At 49.3% G+C, this 17,281-nt stretch overlaps 2 long non-coding RNA genes and 1 pseudogene across 2 annotated transcripts; 1 reads left to right on the plus strand and 2 right to left on the minus strand.

The window, feature by feature from the left end:
* Nucleotides 1-295: 295 nt before the first annotated feature.
* LOC142093250 (uncharacterized) lies at nucleotides 296-2,751 on the minus strand. The gene is made up of 2 exons (XR_012677352.1): nucleotides 2,606-2,751; nucleotides 296-1,029 (listed from the first exon to the last, which is right to left on the minus strand). It is a non-coding gene; the product is annotated as an uncharacterized LOC142093250 (long non-coding RNA).
* Nucleotides 2,752-2,835: 84 nt separating this feature from the next.
* Nucleotides 2,836-8,758, plus strand: LOC142093409 (uncharacterized). The gene is made up of 3 exons (XR_012677420.1): nucleotides 2,836-3,420; nucleotides 6,759-6,984; nucleotides 7,341-8,758. It is a non-coding gene; the product is annotated as an uncharacterized LOC142093409 (long non-coding RNA).
* Nucleotides 8,759-10,352: 1,594 nt separating this feature from the next.
* LOC142093083 (uncharacterized) lies at nucleotides 10,353-13,174 on the minus strand (annotated as a pseudogene).
* Between the last annotated feature and the right edge of the window lie 4,107 nt (nucleotides 13,175-17,281).

Below are 17,281 nucleotides of genomic sequence, written 5' to 3' on the forward strand. Positions count from 1 at the left end.
GGAAGTCTCAAAGGCGCAGGAGCGGGCTGTCCCCATGTGCCGTAAGAAGAACGGGCGGGGAGGACAACCAGCCTGGCTGAACGGGGAGCTCTGGCGGGGACTCAGGAAAAAAAGGGGAGTTTATCACCTTTGGAAGAAGGGGCAGGCAACTCAAGAAGAGTACAGGGATCTCGTTAGGTCGTGCAGAGAGAAAATGAGAAAGGCAAAAGCCCAGCTAGAACGCAATCTGGCCACTGTCGTAAGAGACAACAAAAAATGTTTTTACAAATATATTAATGACAAAAAGAAAGCCAAGGAGAATCTCCATGCTTTATTGGATGCAGGGGGGAACAGTGCCACCGAGGACGAGGAAAAGGCTGAGGTACTTAATGCCTTCTTTGCCTCAGTCTTAAATAGTCAGACCAGTTATCCTCAGGGTATTCCCTCTCGTCACAGGGAACCGCTATGAACTCAAGAGCTTCAATCAGACAACAGCTCGTAATGGCTTACTTCTGCAAGTAAGAAACTCGTAGAATCTTTTCCTAAGCCACGTATTTACCTACCCCTTGCTTCTTCCTGCTGAAAAAGTGCAGTCCTGCAAAACGTCTTTTATTACAAAAAAGTTTAAAAATCACAGTCGCTAGGAGATGCTTCCAAATGCAAACAGAACCAATGCACCCCCATTTCCCGCAGCAAAACACAACACATTCCTGCCAAGGGCACAGGACAGGAACCCCGCGATGCTGCAGCCGTTCCTCTACAGGTTCAGAGGCTGACCCAGCTTCCCAGTCTCTGCTTCGGGAACAGCAGCCTTGGGCTCCCGGACCACAGCTGCTAAGGAGCAAGGCAGCTCGTGGTGAAGGTCCGACAGCTCCTGCCTGGTCTTTGCACAGCAGTCTTGGGCCAGCTGCGTCCGCACAAGGGACACCTGAAGGAGGCAAAAGGCTGAGCTCAGACACGCCCGCGCTGTGAGGACCATCCGTAGCTCCACGGTACCGGCTGTCGGGGAAGACGCACCCTCGAACTCCAGCCCTTGCAGACGCTTTGTCCCTGTGGAATGGGAAGGAACAGGTTCCCAGAGTCACCCTGATCTGAACTTAGATTACCAACAATCCAGGCTTCTTTCTGGCGTACCGTTCGCACGTACAACACCGAGACACCGCATGTATATTAAAGACAGAGGTTCCTACAGGATTTAGTAACCCAACTCTTTTTATCAAAAGAGAGATTTGGGCTACTGACACCTTAGTTCCACATGCTTTTTCCTCAGCAGGAGCACTACTGGTTACACAAGGTAGTGAAGAACCGTCCTGCTATGATCTAGGTGAAAGACTTGTCAGCTAGCGCATGACAAGGGAGCAAACTCTCATTTCTCCTAACTTCAGAGCATTTCACCACTGAGCAGAGCATAATTTGATGAACAAGGCCCAGGGGGGAAATGAGCCTTAAAGGACTGCTGAGGCCTTGAAAAGCCTTAAACTCTACTATTTCCTGGCAACACGGGGTTGTGCCTGCGGGGCTTCTTGGTGGGAGGGACCCAGCTGCTCTCACCTCCGGTGAGGTTTGCAGTGCAGAGCAGCCACAGGGGCTCTGGCATGTTGCCCTCTGCCTGCTTTGGAGCGGAGGAGATGCCAGCACTGGGAGCAGCGCTCGGTGCTCTGCCCTTTTGGGGAAAACAGCTCAGGTGAGAGGTCTTCCTCTGTTTTCAGAGGGACGCGTGCTTTGCCAAGGGCTGTGGTCCACACGGGAATGCGATCCCCAACCTCAAGCTAGGAATATGAAAATATTCTTTCTCGGCATGTGAACTCAAATAACACAAGCAATTCCTCAAGGAGTTTTATGGCTTATGGAACCTGCTACATTTGAATTACAATACCGAGGTCTGTCAGCATAAAGCCAAACCAGATAAAAAGCAGGATCCTGATCTGCTAAGCATCTAGAGCAGACCAGGTGCAAAACGCAGGCAGCCAGCTCCAGAAGGGGAATGCGCGGTGCTGAATTAGAAGCCCGTAGTGCACGCGGCAAGACGTCAGAGGGACTTCACTGCTCCCAGGCGGCGAGAGCAGATGTGGAGACGCTCTGCTGCCACAGCCTCACGGGAGGCCACAGCCAACCCTTGCGCCGAGCGGCTTTCGGGGAAGGGCAGCCCGCTCCCGCCGCCAAGGCGACCGGCTGGGGGAGAGAAAAGCCCCCAGACAGACCTGCGGTGGGTGAAGCTGCTGCGTGGGCAGCATGGAGGAGGCGGCGGCGGCTCGGCGGGGGCACGGCAAGCCGCCCCGGGCCGCAGGGCCGCCTCTCCGCCGGGGCAGCGCGGGCAGGAGGCAGCACCGGGGGCCGGGCCCCCCCGCCGCCGCCACTCACCTCCCTGGCGAGGCGGTGCTGCAGCTGCGAGAAGAAAAGCAGCACCGCCGTGAGCCCGCTGACAGCGCTCACTGCCGCGGAGACCAGAACCGCCGTCAGCCCCGCCGGCCGCGGCCCCGCCTCGCCTCAGCCCCGCCCGCCACCGCCCCGAGCGGCTGCCGAGCGCCGGCCCGCAAGGTCCCCCCTGCCAGCCGCCGCCCGGCGGCGAGGCCCGGGCCCGCCCGCCGGCGCCCAGCCCCCGGCAGCCCTCACCCCGCCCGCTCACCCGGCGCGCCCCCGCACGTCTTGACCCGAAAGTCTTCGAGGGTCTTGGGGAAGGCATCGAGCCTCTTCAGCCGCCGCTGCGAGTCCCTGGCGCCGCGCGGCCCGGCCCCGAGCCCGCCTTCCGGCACCGCCCCTGCCCCCGCCCCCGCCCCCGCCCCGGCACCGCCCCCGCCCCGCCCCCGACACCGCCCCCGCCCCGGCACCGCCCCGGCACCGCCCCCGGCCCGGCACCGACCCGGCCCCGCCCCCGGCCCCGCCGGGCGGCGCGGACCGAAGCCGGCCGAGGGGCCTGGCGGGCACGGGCTGGGGCTCCCGGTCTCCTCCGTGGCGGGGAGGTCCTCGCTGCCGCCTCGCCCTCTTCTGACCCTCCCTGCCAACGGCCCCCGGGCCTCCGAAGGACACCCGGGAGACGCTGACGGTGCCGACATCGGTTACCTGGAAAGGGCTTGGTACCAAGGCAAAGCTGCTGCTAGAGAGCGCTTCTCACTCGGTTTGGCATCCTCCCCGGCCCATCCACTGCCTCCGTCTTTGAAAGGTCGGGAGTTTGTTACTAATGCCCTTTGGAGAACAACGAGCTGTCCCTCAGGCTGGCTGTCGCAGCAACAAAGCTGAAAGCAAGTCATTTCGGGAGAGTACCAGCGCTTTTTGTGCTGAAGCATGGAAGGAAGGAAGAAAACCCCGCTCTCTTTTTCCTTTCCAAAACATGAGCTCCTTATTACCTTTTCTGGGAGATAGTGTAGTTCTACGTATGAGCATGGACTGAATTTGTTGATTTGTATCACTCAGATTTAACTTTTCTGTTCTTGAAATTGAAAGGTAAGCTAAGCCAAGAGCTGAACAATCACTAGGTACGAGAGTTTCTCCCGTTGTCACGGGAATGTGGTGATAGTGTTCTTACTATTGTGTCACTTAGCAGCCTTTCTGTATTCAGAGGTTGTGGCATTACAAATTTAATGTCTGGGGACAAAACCAGCTTTTCTGTATCTAATTCTCTGTTAACACCTGGCCTCCTGCCTTACTTGCATTGCCAATCTCTGCCTGAACCGGTTGCTCTGACTCCTTATATAATCAATGGAGAGGAAGAGAAACGTGTAGGGAGCAAACCGTCTCGCCTAGAAGGGGCGTTTTAAAAGAGATCAGATGCATTGCATGCAACAAGCAATTTCTTCTGCAGTCTGGAAAAAGCACAGGGCTAGTTCAGTTTCCATCACCCATGTTGCAAGTTAGATCAGAAGTATCCACCTGTCTTCATTAAACCCGGTGATTATCGGTTTCTGTTAGTAACACTGACGTTCAGTCAGTTATTTAAATGGCAACTGTAGCAGTATTGACCTTAAATTTAGTAAAGCATTCCCAAATTTTATGGCGTAGTATCTGGAGGCTTTTCCTAATCATAGTTACATTAAAAGAGATAATAGCTTCGCGATTTCCAGGATAGGTTGCATTCTGTGCTTGGCTGTTGTCTTACTCATTTCCATTGAATGGCAATAAGTGACTGAACTCTTTATTGGTGGTTCTTATAGTTTCCTTCCTTTTAATGTGGACAGAGTTTTCCGATTTGATTTATCATATCTGCATGCAAGTTGAGGACCGTGTTAACAGCAAGAAAACCTGGATTTCCAGGATAGTTGCATTCTGTGCTTCGCTGACATCTTGTTAATTTCCATTGAATGGCAATAAGTGACTGAACTCTTTATTGGTGGTTCTTATCGTTTCCTTCCTTTTAACGTGGACAGAGTTTTCCAATTTCACGTATCATATCTGCATGCAAGTTGAGGACCGTGTTAACAGCAAGAAACCCTGCATGCAGAGTTTTATGTACTGCAGTTTCTTTATAGTATCTAAACTGTGTGCATTACCTCTGGATGCTGTCTCTGAGACAACTCAACAGGCAGCTGCTGATTACATTTAAAAAGCTGTTCCTGGTTGCTGCACCTTGAAAGACTCCATGTGTTGAACAGGTGTACTTGTTCAAATGGTGGGAATCATGGCTTTGACAAAGCATAGCAATTACTAAGCTGTATTTTTCCTGACGCTATCTTTTAGTGTAATTACAAGATGAAAAGCCATACCGCTTTTTAAACAATGAATTCTGAAGTGCACTTTTAACTACTTTGAATGTTGTAAGCTTTAGAAAGTCTCGCACAGTTGTTTAATAATGGGTAAGGGTTTATTTGCTTGATCGTAACTACCATAAAGTGTTTGATTAAGGAAGTAAGGTTAATGATTGATTTTTATGCATATTTCATACTTTCTAATTAAAATATCTTTTTTCTGTGGCTAATACAAAATACAGACATCTTTAATACTCACTTCCATCCGCCTGTTATACCTCCCCATCTCACCAAACAAGGCCCTGATAACGTTTTACCCCCTCAGCAGTGTCTGACTATGTACCTTATCACCTTCCCCAGCATTAGTTATCCAAGGAGCCACCTTTTCAAGGCTTATAGAGGGTAGTGCAGCAGCGCCTAGATAGTGAGCCCTTGAGGGCTTTTGTAACCCAGGAGACTTGGTCCTGTCCTTCAGGATTTGCGAGTTGAAACAGCCTGATTTTAAGGGGTCCTCCTATTATAAGAGCCAATGGTTTTGAAAACTGTAGGCACAAAATTCCTTGGCTCACTTATTCCTAACCCCAAAATTTGCAGACCTTTGATATTTGTTTTGGTTCCTGACAAAACAAAAGTCCTGTTTGAGTTTTCTGTAGGCATCTGCTGCCCTTTGGCGGGTTTCAGCTGTCACCAGCTCTCGTCTCTGTTACAAGTCCCTCTTCAGTCTTCTGCACATAAGAACATAAACCTCCATGAGTTCATGCCCCAGCCGTACTGCGGCTGCACACTCAGCACACGCGTGGCACAGACATTGGCAGAACTGTTCAGTCACGAAGAAGGTAGAAATTCCCTGGAGATTTCTAGCGAGCAGTGATTAACCTGTGTGCCTTGTCAGCATTGTCATCCTGGAGGACTGGGTGTCAATCTTCCACTCGGGAGACTCCCACTCCCATCTTGTTTCACAGCAATATATAACCGTGTTCCCTACATGTCTTGGGACGGGATTATGCATTATGCACTGTTGACTGTGGTTGACTGCTATTTAAAATTTTTTTGTGTAACAGGTCCTGTATCAGTTGGAATTTACTGACTGGGTCTACTTTAGACAATGTTTTAACAAAGCCTTTATGCAAGTAACATCTGATCAGTGCTCCAGCAAGGCTTACAGATAGCCTTTCTGTATGGAGGGTGTTCTTGAGATGACAAATGGTACTCTGCTTCTTGGTCTTACTTCACACCTCAACAGGCTCTGTGCGTACCGTTTCAGGTGGGCTTTGGGTGCAGGATGTGCAGCTTCCGACACGAAATCATTGCCTTCGTGTGTAGAACAGTTACTTGTGCGTAGAACAAAACCAGAGTACAAGGTAGCGTTTCTAGATGTGCCTCTTCACTTTGAATCCTCTTTTGTCTTAGAGCTGGGGAAAGAAGAAGACAAAGTGTTGGATCCAAATTCTTTGGATGCCAGTCGCTGCGAGAGCTGTTACGGGGCAGAGTCAGGGGGCATTCGGTAGCCTTTACACCTTTTTGTATCTTTTTAGCACTTGAATTAATAACAATTGTGTTGCATGCACGTTTTTTTTTTCAAAATGTCTGTGAAGGTCTGTGCAATGAAATCCTCCTGGGCACATGTTCAGAGAATGATGAGAACTGTTATGCTTTTGGTATGCCTTTGGAAGCTGCACTCGTGCCTGTTAAGAACGTGCAGAGTTAGGTTGTCTAGTTTGTCTACACGCCTGTTTAAGGGCAGTGCAAATTGCACTACCTTTGCAGCAGCACAAAGATTGTATCTCAGCAAACGGAATCTTCTCTGGGGTTATGTGGTGTCCAGAGGGGAGCTGTGTAAATTGTTTCCTTGTTACGTGAGCTGTCTTGGAATAAAACCTGGTTACGGCTTTGCCTTCTGACTTCTGCTGAAGGCTTTGCATCCTTACGGGGGCAAAGACCAGACAGTTATCGCTCACACAGACAACGGGTGTCATTTGGTGCTTCTCATTCCTCCTACCTGCAAATTCCTGTAAGAATGGATCCATGATAATCCATAGGTTCTGGACTATCCTTCGCTATTATTGTCTCTGAAGTAACTTGGTTTGTCCCATCTGTCAGGTTGTGTCTTTCCCCAGAGATGTTTCCATCCTGAGGGATTCGTGATTCTAGCCTTCAACTTTTTCTTTGGCCCAGCAAAACATGGAACCAAGAAAGAAAACTATTTTTTCCAGTGACCAAGATGTTATCCAGAAGTAGAAAAGTAATGAAGGAAGTTTGCCATTAACCCTCCCTCCAGCGTTGACAGTCTTGCCCTAAAAACAGAGGAAAGGAGGAATAGAAACAGGTAGATGATTTGTTCACACGGGGAATTTCCAAACTGCTCAGAACTGTGGGACACTGATGTTGGTTTTGTCGTAAATTTCTTTGCCAAGGAGTGACTTGGCTGTCTAAGTGTACTGGCAAAGCTCTCTTCAGACTTAAGCACTGCATTAAAACAGCTTGCATCCTCATGTCAAAATCTCAAAAAGTACATCAAGAAGCTCGAGCTCCTTCAGGAGCATTAGGCCAACTTTCAAGGTCCAGTCCCTGATGTTTGCTTTATTGCTTTGTTGAAGAAAAATCCACCAAGGATTCATGTCCTGATCTGGAGCATCTCTTTATAGCAATAAAGATGGTAAGATGGTGCTTGTGCTTTTGCAGGTGTTGTAATACTTGTGATGATGTCAGAGAAGCATACAGACAGCGCGGCTGGGCCTTCAAGAAGCTGGATACCATAGAGCAGTGCAAGAGGGAAGGGTTTAGCCAGAAAATGCAGGAGCATAAGAACGAGGGCTGCCAAGTGTATGGTTTCCTAGAGGTCAACAAGGTGAGAGATGGGTTTTGCTGTGAACCTGCTGCATGATGGTGATGACTGTGAAAAGGCAGAGTTGGGGCGTTCCTCTCCTTTTGCAGCTTTAGGTGTTCACGGGACTGTAATATAATAACCCCTGGGCTCAGCAAGGTACTTGTGCCCGTAAAGGGGTTGTCCCGATCCAATGTCGGGGGAGGTTTCGATATGATCCCAAGAGCGAGATTAAGACAGAAACGAGGTCAAATGCCGTATGTCCTAAACAACTTTTATTATCAAAAGTAAAAGTTAGTAGCGATAGGATAGATCAGAACAAAGATAGAAATCAAGCAAGCATTCGGGATAGAGTTGCAAGAGTAGTCACCACCATGGATCCGAAACGTCTCGGGAGTTCAAGTCTTTCGGTGTTTCGGCGGTGGGCGGTCGCAGCAGGGTCGGCAGCGGGCGATCGCTCCGGGGTCAGCAGTGGGCGATCCACTCGGGCTAGTCTTGTCAGTCCCTTTTATTCAAGGGCTGCAGTTTCCATGGCAACGGCACGTTGCTACATTCCTGTGCAACACGGAGTCTTGCACATAGCGCAGCCCCTGCAAACCGGAGGCCTCCGTGGCCTTGCAGCTGCTCTTCTTAGATAAGCAATCTTTGAGACAAATGTTCTACAGTTCAGTCTCTCACACCACCCCGTGGCTCAAAGGTTGCTTCAGGACGCATGGTGGTTTTGAGAAAAGAGAATTACATAAAAAAGGCCAGAAAAGAGCATTTCATACAATCTGCATTTCATACAATCTGCACGGCGTAGTTTGGCGCACAGCGCGAATTTGTTTGACATCGTCAGGTGAAACAGTAGTCACAAAATGCATATTGGTTACAACACGTTGAATTAACTGTATAAAACACAGAATAACACATGGTAAAAACAACAACATGGCAAAACTACATAACAAATAAAATAAAACTTGCTTAACCCATGGGCCACCTGGGAGCCAGGAGAAGGGATCAAATTCCCAACCCTTCCAGGTTTGAACGGGAAAGTGGGCCAGTTTTCGTATTCCTGTGGTAATTCTTTTAACAATTTTGCCGCTATCATCAATTTTTAAACAACAGTTGGAGTCATTAAGTTTACCACAAACGCCCCCCCTTCTTCGGCTAGCAGGTAATCGAGAACCATGCGATGTTGGAATATTGCTGTTCGCATTTGGGTGGCCTGGTCTGCTAATAGATCCAGGGCATGGGCCATCTTGTTAGTAATAATCTCTAGAACGGCTTGCAACCAAATAATACAATTTAAATTATAGATAGGTTCTCAAGCACCCACTCGTTGGGGTTGCAGGTGGCAGGTCCATAATGTTGTATGATATGTTGAAGGTTCCACTCATCTATACCCCAGGTTTGACCACTTCCACCCGTTACAGAGGTATCAGTGGATCGCCAATATCGATTGAGATCATCATATAACTTAACACCCAAGCCATCACCTCCGTTCTCCGGGAGTAAAAAGAATAAGGGGTGAATTAGCCCCACATAACACACTCCAGTTCAATTTTGGGGCAATCGCTTGTACGCATGATGTCCACAGATCCAGTAATGACCTTTCAGTGCCCAGGTACCGTTTTCAAACAGACCGGTGGGGGTCCGTAGTAATTGGAAATATGTGGTATTACCTGCTCTGCGTGGATGGTTTAATGGTAGGGGTATGTTGTTGCCAGGTATTTTGTAAATAGAACAGAACCAAGCACCGGTATCATTACTCCAGGAAAAATTTTCAGCAGCACCGGTAATGATTTTCATACGATTGATCGAAGACCAATAGGAAGGAAATATTTTCCGGTGCCCGGTCTCATTTACCCAGACCTATCCCAGCTCACAAGGTACAAAAGGTTCATTATTGTAGTTAAGTATTGTCTTACAGTCCTCAATGAAGCAATGGTTTCCATATGTATAGGTCCAATTACATTTGCTATTTCCCACAAAAACATCACCCTCCTGTGTTCGATTTAGACAATATTCACCTCAGGCCGAGTATTGCACCGTGCAGGGCTAAGTGTCCTCGCTCCAATAGGAATCATTTTTGGTCTCGCTGTAATTACTCACTAACCATTTAGGAGAAAGGGGGACGGAGGTCCATGGCCATCTTTCTATTCCAAATGATTCTCCACATACCCAACAATTGGTAAGATTAAAGGTATCAGCTACTTGTTGAGCTAAAACAATAAATTCATTTTGCCATGACGGGTCAGAAAGGAGGGAGCAGCAGCTTCCCCAGATACTAAAGACGGTGATAATGGTCGACCAAAACATCGTTTACGATGGCATATCAGACACCCTATGAATATTAACAAAGAAATCACTGACAAAACCACACAGGCAATCAGCAGCTTCATGTATTGCTTCTGGCTGGCTTCGGAATCTCCACCTGAAAAAGAAAAGAAAGCAAACTCGGTCCGTTTTAAGGGACCGGAGGCAGGTTATCGTTAGAAAGATGGAATAATCCACCTCGTGTTAATCTTATGTTCCTTCTTGCGAGCATCTTTTGCCTTCCAGGCATACTTATTCATCGGAGTTTCCAGTACCAGGGGTACGGTTGCCACAGTGGGGAGTTCAACCAAAACTGATTGGCCCAGAAAATGTGGATTTTTAGGATGATCAGGGCCATATGAGGCTGGCATAATGGTTGGGGCCTTTGGACAGAACGCAGTAATTTTTGGGCATCCGTTTATACCCCAACAACTGTTGGCATTAGTCACTGCATCCCACAGCCGTTCAGCCCATCCTGGCTTGTGTGATTTAAGAAAACGCTTCAACAAGCCATTTGTTCTTTCCACATACCCAACCTTCACTCCCCCCCCGCTCACCGGAGGGCGAAGAATCTAGTTTCCTGACGAATTTTGAGGGCCATTTGTCTCTGATAAGTCGATTAAAGAGGGTGCATTCGGGGTGGTATTTTTAGAACCCGTCTCTTTATCTGCCAGCTTATTGGGCCATCCTGACACCAGCTTTTCTAATTTGTCCGTTGGCAATCCATCCATTAAGTCACATGGAATCCCCTTTTGCCATCCCTTTGACCACAGACTATTGCACTTATTTCAGATGTCCCTCCCTCTGGGTGGTTTAGCAAGGGGTGTTTTTCCATCACCCTCAGGGCATGGAACCATTTTTACTTCAGCTCGCCTCAGGCCTCTAGAGTCTGTTTTAGTGGCTGGAAGGTTAACAGGGCCATACTTGCGCCCGTAATTGATCAATTCTTGGGTTACCTCCCCCAAGTCCACATCTTCCTATCCGGGGGCAGGCAGTGCCAATCGGGCATAAGTCCTTCTAAAGCAGCCGCAAGTCTTTTGCCCTGAGGCGAAATTTGCCTGTGTTTTCCCCTGTAATTGTATACCAATCAGCTTTAAGGAACTGGGGAGTCCCCTTATAAGGGGAGTCATTCGTTCAGGGTCTACCGGCATCATCATCGGGGACTCCTGCCTAGGCTCCAATTTTCGATCATACATCATCTGCAAGCAAGCTGCCTTCTGCACACTTTCCACCAACTGATCAACAGTCCCCGTGACTGCGACGGGATCCCCCCTCTCCAAGGGGTTCAAACCCCCCACTAAATTGGCTGCCTGCTGGGTTAAAGACCAAGGGGCGTGGTAATTCCCGGTAGTTAAAAATATTCCCAGTCCCGAATACCCCTCCACCTCCTTTTCACTTAACAAAATCTGATCCCCCCCCAGGTAACGATACTCTCCACACATACTCCGTCTCCGACTCCCTAGGGGTTCGACCAAAAGCCTTTTTTAACTTCGCCAACTCGGAGGCAGTGTAGGGGACCTCCTTGGTTGTGACTTGGGGGAACTAATCCTGATCATCATGGTAAATATACTCGGTCTTAACCAAGGGTCACAGTGAGAGTGGTTCTAATTTCTCTACTTTTTCTCTCACTGCCTGCAAGTCGTTAAAAGGATAACCAGCTTCTGATCTTGGGGGTATTTCCTTGTGGGCAGTGCCCGCAAGGAGTTGCTCCTTAAAAGCAATCTGCAGATGTTTCACCTGGTCTCTCTCTCCTTCAAGCTGTTCTTTTAATTCCGCCACTTGCCCCTGAACGGACCGAACGAGGTTTTGGAGGGATTCAACAATTTGGGATTCCTTAACACGACAGCGCTCCCTCGCCTCTACAGCAGCTAAACTGGCACCGAGAACAATCACTTTTTCTCTTCCAGAAGCACTTGTTCGATCAACCACACTCTGCAAACTATACCAATTTCCCTGAATCCAATCTACCCCGGGCAGAGGGTCGTGCATTATGTTTCTCTAAAAACTCAAACAAAACTTCTCTCCCCAAAGGGGCAGGTTTAGTATCACTCGTCTTGTATAAAGCGGGGAAGCGGTCGTCTCAGGAAGGCAGCACGTAAGTTACAAACACAGACCCACACCCCTTGCTTTCCTGAGAGGTCTCACATAAAACAATACGGCACTCTTGTCTCAAGGGATCCTGTCCATGACGCCAATTTAAATGTCCCAATCCAATGTCAGGGGAGGTTTCAATATGATCCCAAGAGCGAGATTAAGACACAAACGAGGTCAAATGCTGTATGTCCTAAACACCTTTTATTATCAAAAGTAAAAGTTAGTAGCGATAGGATAGATCAGAACAAAGATAGAAATCAAGCAAGCTTTCAGGATATAGTTGCAAGAGTAGTTATTGGCCCATTGATGCTTTGGTTCTTGCTGGGTGGTGCTTGCACGGGGCGGGGGGGGGCCACAGCTGGGGTGATGAACCCAGCTGGCCAATGGGGTATTCTATAGCATGTGACATCATGCTCAGTATAAAAACCAGGTGGGGGTTCGTGACACACGGTCGGAGGTCAGTGAGCAGTTGCATTGTGCATCGCCTGCTTTGTATATTCTGTTATTGTTGTTGTTCTCATTATTATTACTGTTATTATTACTGTTCTACTTCATTTTATTTCAATTATTAAACTGTTTTTATCTCAACCCGGGAGTTTTCCTGCTTGTGCCCTCCCAATTCTCTCCCCCATCCCACCGGAGGCAGGGGGTGAGCAAGTGGCTGCGTGAAGTTTATTTGCTGGCTGGGGTTAAACCACAACAGTCCTTTTTGGCGCCCAACGTGGGGCTTGAAAGGGTTGAGATAACAACAGATTAATTAGAGCATATTAAGAAATTTATATCTGTTAATATATTAATTTGTTCTGCACTATGCTCTTGTTTTTACTGTTAAAGATTGGAGTTGGGTTTTGTAGTCTGCTGTGCTCTGCCGTGATTAATGATGTTTTGCCTGGGAGATTTGTTACTAAAACGCTGGCATTGGGGGTTATTTGGTATTTCGGATTTGTAATGAAGCCGTTACTGTATTTCAGGTACCACCTCATGGAGACAATTATACCTTCTCCTCTGAGAGATTTTTTATGGTGGAAATAGAGAATGGCACCCTCACTACTTTCCTCAATAATGTCATCTCCTTCGTTAAAATAACTTGTCAGTACCTTGAACATCCCTGGGTAGTTAAGATACACCTATTGGTGCTCCCTGGGATTATTGTTTTGGTTTTATCCAAGGTTAGTAAGCAATTTAAGAATGTCATCCAGAGATCTGCCCCAAGGCTGGATAGTTATGAGTGGCAGGGTGAGTGGGATAGCATGGGCAAATGCCTAGGATGGTGGGTACCACCAGTGATCTGGAACTTCATCCCTGAACAAGTGCAGAATCCTGAAAAATTAGTAGAATATTTGGAAAAAGTCTTCTGTCACCCTGGCCGTTTTAGGGAGACACAAATCACTGCAATGTGCCTACCGAGGCACACTACCAATGTGCCCACGCCAACCGAGCCCTGTTTAACACCACTCAGAACCCCCAAGGGGAAGGGAAACGTCTCTGCAACTGATGACAAAGCAACAGGCCCTGTGGCTACCCCAACCCCCACGGCAAGCACAGCGGCTATCCCACCCCCCAGGGCAGGCACGGCAGCTACTCCGCCCCCTGCGACAGAGAACCAACCCATGCCGGTATCAGTCGCCCCTATACAAAAAAGAAAATGCACAAGAAAATCAGCCCGTCTAGTAAGGGATGAAAATGAACCATGGCCATCAGGAGAACAGGAGGAGGAGGAGGCAGAACCCGTAAATGAGATGGTGACCACCCGATCCCTATCCCTGGGTGAGCTGCGAGATATGCGAAAAGACTTCAGCCGTCGTCCAGGGGAGCACATCGTCACCTGGCTGCTCCGATGCTGGGATAACGGGGCCAGTAGCCTGGAATTAGAGGGTAGGGAAGCCAAGCAGCTGGGATCCCTTGCTAGGGAAGGGGGCATTGACAAAGCGATTGGACTAGGGGCACAAGTCCTCAGCCTCTGGAGGAGAGTCCTGTTGGGTGTGAAGGAAAGGTATCCCTTCAAGGAAGATGTTCTATGCCACCCAGGCAAGTGGACCACCATGGAGAGAGGTATCCAGTACCTGAGGGATCTAGCCGCGCTGGAGGTGATTTATGATGACCTGAACAACGAGCAGTTATCCAAAGACCCAGATGAAGTCAAATGCATCCGACCCATGTGGCGGAAGTTTGTACGGAGCGCACCAGCGTCACATGCAAACTCATTGGCAATAATGACCTGGAGAGTTGGAGAGGAACAAACAGTGGATGAACTGGCTGGCCAACTCCGGCAATATGAAGAAAGTCTCTCTTCCTCCCTACGGGCCTGTGTCTCTGCTGTGGAGAAACTGTCTCAGGAGGTCCAGCAACTCAAAGAGGATATGTCCTGCTCCCCACCTGCACGGACCAGTGTCTCAGCCATTAGGTGCAAGCGTCCCTCTGCTCAAGAGAGGAGATATCGTGGGTACACACCCCGGGGCACCCTGTGGTTTTACCTGCGTGACCACGGAGAGGACATGAGGAAGTGGGATGGAAAACCTACCTCAGCCCTCCAGGCACGGGTACGTGAGTTGCAAGGAAAAACAACCACAAAAGGGGGTTCTTCCAGGAAAACTGGTGCTCCAGTCTCCAGTGAGTTCCCCAGACAGAGCAGAAGGGCTGATTCCACTTCCGACCTTAATAAAGCGACTTCTGATTCATACTTACAAGAAATGGATAGCGAATATGATGACCAGGACTAGAGGGGCCCTGCCTCCAGCCAGGTGGAGGAAAGGGACAACTGGGTTTACTGGACTGTGTGGATTCGATGGCCTGGCACATCAGAGCCACAGGAGTATAAGGCTCTCGTAGACACCGGTGCACGGTGTACCCTGATGCCATCAAATTATAAAGGGGCAGAACCCATCTGTATTTCTGGAGTGACAGGGGGATCCCAAGAGTTAACTGTATTGGAGGCCGAAGTGAGCCTGACCGGGAATGAGTGGCAGAAGCACCCCATTGTGACTGGCCCAGAGGCTCCATGCATCCTTGGCATAGACTACCTCAGGAGAGGGTATTTCAAGGACCCAAAAGGGTACAGGTGCGCTTTTGTTATAGCTGCCCTGGAGACGGAGGAAATTAAACAGCTGTCCACCTTGCCTGGTCTCTCGGAGGACCCTTCTGTTGTGGGGTTGTTGAGGGTTGAAGAACAGCAGCTACCAATCACTACCACAACAGTGCACTGGTGGCAATATCGCACCAACCGAGACTCCCTGATCCCCATCCATGAGCTGATTCGTCGACTGGAGAGCCAAGGAGTGATCAGCAAGACTCGCTCACCCTTTAACAGTCCCATATGACCAGTGCGAAAGTCTAATGGAGAGTGGAGACTAACAGTAGACTACCGTGGCCTGAACGAAGTCACGCCGCCACTGAGAGCTGCCGTGCCGGACATGCTAGAACTCCAATATGAACGGGAGTCAAAGGCAGCCAGGTGGTACGCCACAACTGACATCACTAATGCATTCTTCTCAATCCCTTTGGCGGCAGAGTGCAGGCCACAGTTTGCTTTCACTTGGAGGGGCATCCAGTACAGCTGGAACCGACTGCCCCAGGGGTGGAAACACAGCCCTACCATTTGCCATGGACTGATCCACACCGCACTGGAACAGGGTGAGGCTCCAGAACACCTGCAATACATTGATGACATCATTGTCTGGGGCAACACAGCAGAAGAAGTTTTTGAGAAAGGGGAGAGAATAATTCAAATCCTTCTGAAGGCCGGCTTTGCAATAAAACGAAGTAAGGTCAAGGGACCTGCACAGGAGATCCAATTTTTAGGAATAAAATGGCAAGATGGACGTCGTCAGCCCCCTATGGATGTGATCAACAAAATAACAGCCATGTCCCCACCAACTAGCAAAAAGGAAACACAAGCTTTCTTAGGCGTTGTGGGCTTTTGGAGAATGCATATTCCAGATTACAGCCTGATTGTAAGCCCCCTCTATCAAGTGACCAGGAAGAAGAACGACTTCAAATGGGGCCCTGAGCAACAACAAGCCTTTGAACAAATTAAACGGGAGATAGTTCATGCAGTAGCCCTTGGGCCAGTCCGGGCAGGACAAGATGTGAAGAATGTGCTCTACACCGCAGCCGGGGAGAATGGTCCTACCTGGAGCCTCTGGCAGAAAGCACCAGGGGAGACTCGAGGTCGACCCTGAGGGTTCTGGAGTCGGGGATACAGAGGATCCGAGGCCCGCTACACTCCAACTGAGAAGGAGATGTTGGCAGCATATGAAGGGGTTCGAGCTGCTTCGGAAGTGGTTGGCACTGAAGCACAGCTCCTCCTGGCACCCCGACTGCCGGTGCTGGGCTGGATGTTCAAAGGGAGGGTCTCCTCCACACATCATGCAACCGATGCTACGTGGAGTCAGTGGGTCGCACTGATCACACAACGGGCCCGAATAGGAAACCCCAGTCGCCCAGGAATCTTGGAGGTGATCACGAACTGGCCAGAAGGCAAAGATTTTGGAATATCCCCAGAGGAGGAGGTGACACGTGCTGAAGAGGCCCCACTGTATAATAAACTACCAGAAAATGAGAAGCAATATGCCCTGTTGACTGATGGGTCCTGTTGCCTTGTGGGAAAGCATCGGAGATGGAAGGCTGCTGTATGGAGTCCTATACGCCAAGTTGCAGAAACTGCTGAAGGAGAAGGTGAATCGAGTCAGTTTGCAGAGGTGAAAGCCATCCAGCTGGCTTTGGACATTACTGAACACGAAAAATGGCCATTTTATAAATACTTTATACTGACTCATGGATGGTGGCAAATGCCCTGTGGCGGTGGCTGCAGCAGTGGAAGCAGAACAACTGGCAGCACAGAGTTAAACCCATCTGGGCCGCCGCGTTGTGGCAAGATATTGCTGCCCGAGTAGAGAACCTGGTTGTAAAAGTACGTCACGTAGATGCTCACGTACCCAAGAGTCGGGCCACTGAAGAACACCAAAACAACCAGCAGGTGGACCAGGCTGCTAAGATCGAAGTAGCTCAGGTGGATCTGGACTGGCAACAGAAGGGTGAATTATTTATAGCTTGGTGGGCCCATGACACCTCAGGCCATCAAGGAAGCGATGCAACATATAGATGGGCTCGTGATCGAGGGGTGGACTTAACCATGGACGCTATTGCACAGGTTATCCATGAATGTGAAACGTGCGCTGCAATCAAACAAGCCAAGTGAGTAAAGCCTCTTTCGTATGGAGGACGATGGTTGAAATATAAATATGGGGAGGTTTGGCAGATTGATTATGTCACACTCCCACAAACCCGCCACAGCAAGCGCTATGTGCTCACCATGGTGGAAGCAACCACCGGATGGCTAGAAACATATCCTGTGCCCCATGCCACCGCTCGGAACACCATCCTGGGCCTTGAAAAGCAAGTCCTATGG

The sequence above is a fragment of the Calonectris borealis genome, chromosome 26, assembly GCF_964195595.1.
Source record: "Calonectris borealis chromosome 26, bCalBor7.hap1.2, whole genome shotgun sequence".
In the NCBI taxonomy this organism is placed as follows: Eukaryota; Metazoa; Chordata; class Aves; order Procellariiformes; family Procellariidae; genus Calonectris; species Calonectris borealis.